Genomic DNA, 5,822 nt, shown 5'->3' with positions numbered 1-5,822 from the left:
AATAAAGAAGGACACAAAACTTGGACTGAGTGTAATATATTGCAACAAAATAAAGGACTCTGGGGAAGGTGGGTAAGGACAGGATGAAGGGACATTGGGATCCTAGTGTGTCTTAAAGACACCAGTCTAAGGAAGATAAGAGGCAGTGCATATGTGTTAAAGATGATGATGTAAACCATTAATCCACCAATAAAATTAAATAAATATTCAGATCTGATTTTTTTAAAAAATATTATTTCATACTTGTCAAACTGACCCACACCAAAATCATCTCTTTCCTGTAGTACTTACTAGTACTTAATTACTAGTTCCTCTGTTTCTATACTCATGTAAAGGAACACCTATAAAATTCTTTTTTTTTTTTTGATATTATAAAAATATGGAAGGCTTCACGAATTTGCGTGTCATCCTTGCGCAGGGGCCATGCTAATCTTCTCTGTATCGTTCCAATTTTAGTATATGTGCTGCCGAAGCGAGAACCTATAAAATTCTTAGTTTATACGACAACAGAAACTCTAAAGGTCAGAAAGGACTGGCAGGGTATATTAAAAGTTGTGAATTAAAAAGACCACCCAAGAATACTCAATCCAGGTAGATAATCACTCAGGCTTAAAAGAGTAATTAAGAGCTTTTCAGACAGACACCAACTAAAGAAATTTATTATTACTAAACTGCACTCTGTAAGAAATAATAAATGTAGTTATAAAAAATAATAAAAATATAGAATGATTTCATTCCATAGTGATAACAACAGAATTACTATTTCCCTTAGATGAAGAAGGGGTGAGGGTAGAATGCAACTTTACACAACTACACAACTTTACACTCTACACAAACAACTTTACACTCTACACAAATAAATCCATCTAGGGGAGAAGCTACTTTCAACTACAGTTAATGTTATAAAGAGTCTTCAACAGGCAATGCTATAGATACTGGATGTTGATAGGACAAAACTTGTATTTAGATAGGAGGCTCAACAAAGTCATCTTAGAGAAGATGATATTGGAACATAAATGTGAAGATAAGGAGTTGATCTATGAGGAATTCTGGGGAAAAAAATAGACATGCCAGATTATGGTCTTGTTGCTTACTTCAATGTCTATGTGCTCTACAAATGTGTAAAGTTACCAAGATCATCATAGTAATTTTTCCAATCCTTGTCAAAGTAAGTGACTCAAGAAAGGAATGTAAGTCTCAGATATTTAGTGTAAGTCATTCTTTGGGTTATAACTGTACATCTCAGACTCAAATGCTTGTAAATGTAAAGTTAGATTCATTCTGACCTGAATAGTATCGTCTACACACATTACATCTGAAGTTGGTACAACTGTTTTTCTGACACTGGGAATCAATCTATCATTCATTTATTCATTAACTATTTCTTTCTTTCTTTCTTTCTCCCCCAATGATACACTTTATATTTCTATTTCTATCCAATCTCAGTAACATATTGGACATGAGTGATGAGAGTAGATACCTTTGTTTTTTCCATGTTTTTTTCCCCTTGAGAAAGAAAACAGACCAGAATATCACCACTAGGTCATAAATGGTGTTGATGGTCAGACTTAGAATCTCATACAATCTACTACTGAATCAAAACCCTCTCCTACTTCTTTCTGATCATGAGAGAAAAATATTCAGATGGAGCAGCAGCAGCCGTGTTTCTCTCCTCTCCTCTCCTCTCCTCTCCTCTCCTCTCCTCTCCTCTCCTCTCCTCTCCTCTCCTCTCCTCTCCTCTTCTCTTCTCTCCTCTCCTCTCCCAGATCAACTAGGAATACCAAAGGATATCACTTGGCACTGCAACAAAACAGAACTAGAATGACATTAGGAACCCACCAAATCACCAGTAAGTGTAAACATGTATGGCTCATGGACAGAGAGGAGCCTAAGGAATGATTAAGTGGCTGATAACAGTCTGGTAGTTTATCCATTGAGGCACCACCTCCAGTCTGCTTTACCTACAAAAAGACTGCTAAAGGGAGGAGAGGACTCCTCTAGACTCAACAAAAGCAACTTCAAGTCTCCATTGCTACTACCCTCAGAGGGTGGAGCATCAGTGAGGAGGCTCTGTGATGACATCGGAGGACAGAGAACTGACTGAGAAACTCAGGAGAAGATCTACACCTCAGTGGCCTAGCAGTGGGGCTATATAGTGGGAGCCTTTCCACATTGTTCTCCTAATGAGAACATAGTGAATTATTGCCACAGAACCTACAAACTATAAACAGGACTTGTTTAGAAACACAGGGCCCAGAAGTACTGCCCGGCTTGGCAGAGAAGCTGCATTGAGCCTGGAGCTTTGGATCCTTGGGGTATGGGAATTTCTTTGAATAACCACTGTATAACCACTCCCTCACCCTGAATAACCACATATAATAATCACTCCCTCACCCTGCTTTATCTCTTGGTCAGGAGTGAGAGATTAAGCTAAGAAGCCTACTTACAGTTTAAAAGCCATGAGGCTCCCATAGCCTGCAGGGAAGAAAAAGAACAAAAGAGGCTTTAACAGCAACTGTACTCCAACTCAGGGATAGACATAATATTGAAATAACTGTTAATTTCCACAACAGTGAACTCTTTTTTTAAACATATTTATTTATTTCCTTTTTGTTGCCCTTATTGTTTTTATTGTTGTTGTAGTTATTATTGTTGTTGTTACTGATGTTGTTGTTTTTGGATAGGACAACAACAACAACATCTCCCACCCATCTCCCAATGAACTCTTTAAGTAACTTACTTAGACACAGTCAGTCCAGGCAATAGGGATCCCTAATTTGAAAAGTATTGAGAGAGGGACCTTATAAAATGCTATATAATAGAATGGTTAAACCAACAAGAAGAAATATTAGAGAAATGAACCAGGATAAAAGTCCAGCTAAAATCCCCCCAAAGTTGAAGCAAAGAATAATGAGGAAAGAGTAAGAATAATGAGGAAAGAGGAAAGAAATAATACAAAAAAGCAAAGAATAATGAGGAAAGAGGAAGAGAAGACAGAGAGGGGGAGAGAAAGCTACACACCTGCAGAACTGCTTCACTGCCTGTGAAGCGACTCCCCTGAAGGTAGGGAGCCTGGGCCTGGAACCTGGGTCCTTGCACTTTGTGCCACATGCACTTAACCCACTGTGCTACCATCCATCTCCCAGTGAACTCTTTAAGTACCTTATGTAGACACAGTCAATCCAGGCAACAGGGATCCCTAATTTGAAAAATATTAAGAGAGGGACCTCATAAAATGCTATATAATAAAATGGTTAAACCAACAAGAAGAAATATTGGAGACATGAATCAGGATCAAAGACCAGCTAAAAGCTCCCCACAGTTGAAGCAAAGAATAATGAGGTCAACATCCAATTGCTACTTAAGGAAATAGTCACTAGAGTGAGTAAAGAGTTTGAAAAAATTGTCATCAGAAATGTAGAAACAACAAATGAGACTGGAAGAAAACACCAGTTATCTCAAGGTTATTAGAGAGCTGAAAGCTAAAATAGCTGAACTAAAAACACAACTAGCTGAAGAAGCTAAAACAGTGTTAGAACAGGGTGAAAAAATAGATTAACTCCAGAAAACAGTAGAATGGAGAGAGAATAGAATATATGAGGCAGAAAACAGAATTAGTAAGATTGAGGACAAATTAGAGACAACTAAAACAGAAGTAAGAAATCTCAAAAAGAGATTGAGATACTGAAAAAAAACAACAACAGAGACATATAGGATGACTTCAAAAGAAATAATATACAATATTGGCTTACCAGAGGAAGAAAGAGAAGGAGGGGAAGAAAACATTCTACAGGACATAGTAGCTGAGAACTTCTCTAGTCTAGACAACATAAAAGACATAAAGGTTCAAAAAACCCAGATTGTCCCAAACAGAATCAATCCAGATGACACCAAGACGCATCATATTTAGAATACAAAGGAATAAGGATAAAGATAGGATCCTGAAGGCTGCAAGGGAAAAATAGTTACCTAAAGAGGAAAACCCATAAGGTGAGCAGCACACTTCTCCACACAAACACTACAGGCCAGAAGAGAATGGCATGATACCTATCAAGTGCTCAACAAGAAAGGCTTTCAACCAAGAATACTGTCTCCTGCTAGACTAGATCATTCAGACTCTATGGAGGTATAAAATCCTTTTAGACAAGCAGCAGTTAAAGGAATCAACTATCACAAAGCCTGTCCTGAAAGAAGTTCTGAAAGGTCTCCTATAAACAGTCAGACCACCATAAATATGGCATATATCAGAACACTCAAATCTACAAGAATAGCATTAAAATATCTTCAATCTATGATATCAATAAGTGTCAATGGCCTGAATCCACCTATTAAAAGTCACAGAAGAGAAATATGGATCAGGAAATACAACTCAACAATATGCTGCCTACAGGAAACCAACCCAACTCAACAAGACAAACACTGACTCAAAGTGAAAGGATGGAAAAGTATCATATAAGCCAATCAATGGTCTACAAACAAGAGCAGGAACAGATGTTTTCATATCTGACATGATAGACTTTAAAATAAAGTTAAAAAAGATAGGGATGGACATTACTTAATGTTCAGAGGATCAGTCATTCAAGAGGACTTAACAATTATTAACATCTATGCACCCAATGAGAAGCCATCTAAATACATCAAACATCTACATCAATATATTAACAGCAACACAGTAGTAGTAGGAGACCTCAGCACCTCACTCTCTCAGCTTGACAGATCATCTAAGCAGAAAATCATAAAGACATGAGGGAGCTAAATGAGGAGATAGATAAATTAGATCTATTGGACATTTTCAGAGTCATTCATACCAAGAAACTGGAATACACATTTTGCTCAAGTCCACATGGGTCATTCTCAAGGATAGACTATATGCTAGGCCACAAAGACAGCATCAGCAAATCCAAGAGCATTGAAATCATCCCAAGCATCTTTTCAGAGCTTATTGGAGTTAAACTAACATTTAATAATATAAAAATATTAGTAATAGTTCAAAAATGTGGAAGCTCAGCAATACACTAATTAACAACTACTGGGTCAAAGAGGAAATGAAAGAAGAAATCAAAAATGCTTTGAGAGTTCAATGAAAATTAAGACACAAGACAAAATGAAAATTAAGACACAATGAAAATTAAGACAGATATTTGGGACATAGCTAAGGCAGTACTGAGAGGGAAGTTTATAGCTATACAAGCACACATTAGGAAACAAGAAAAAGCAAAAACAAACATCCTGATTGAATACCTTAAAGACCTAGAAGAAGAAGAACACAGGAACCCTAAAGCAACCAGAAGGACAGAAATCACTAAAGTTAGGGCAGAAATATATAATATTGAAACTAAGAAAGCCATACAAAAGAACTGTGAAAGAATATGTGGGTTCTTCAAAAGAGTGAGCAAAATTGACAAAACTTTTAGCCAGACTCACAGAACAAAAAAGAGAGAAGACCCAAATAAACAGGATTGTAAATGAAAGAGGAGATATCAGAACAGACACTGCAGAAATTCGTCATATCATGCAGACTTCTATGAAAAATTATATGCCACCAAGCTAGAGAACCTGGAAGAAATGGATGATTTTCTAGATACCTGGAACTTCAAAAAATAAAGAAGAAATAGATAATATAAACAGGCCCATCACAGCTATTGAATTTGAAACAGTTATCAAAATCCTTCCCAAAAATAAAAGTCCTGGACCAGATAGTTTTACAGATGAATTCTACAAAACCTTCAAGGAAGAGTTAACACCTCTACTTTTAAAAGTCTTCCAGAATACTGAAGACACAGGAATATTCCCTTCCAGCTATTTATATTTTATTCATAAAA

At 36.7% G+C, this 5,822-nt stretch overlaps 1 non-coding gene across 1 annotated transcript; it reads right to left on the bottom strand.

Annotated features, from left to right (window-relative positions):
* Nucleotides 1-373: 373 nt before the first annotated feature.
* Nucleotides 374-480, bottom strand: LOC132540002 (U6 spliceosomal RNA). Its single transcript, XR_009551287.1, has one exon. It is a non-coding gene; the product is annotated as a U6 spliceosomal RNA (small nuclear RNA).
* Nucleotides 481-5,822: the final 5,342 nt, after the last annotated feature.

The sequence above is a fragment of the Erinaceus europaeus genome, chromosome 8 (assembly GCF_950295315.1).
Source record: "Erinaceus europaeus chromosome 8, mEriEur2.1, whole genome shotgun sequence".
Classification (NCBI taxonomy): Eukaryota; Metazoa; Chordata; class Mammalia; order Eulipotyphla; family Erinaceidae; genus Erinaceus; species Erinaceus europaeus.
The sequence above is the reverse complement of the archived record's forward strand: the minus strand, read 5'-3'. Positions and strand labels throughout refer to the sequence as shown.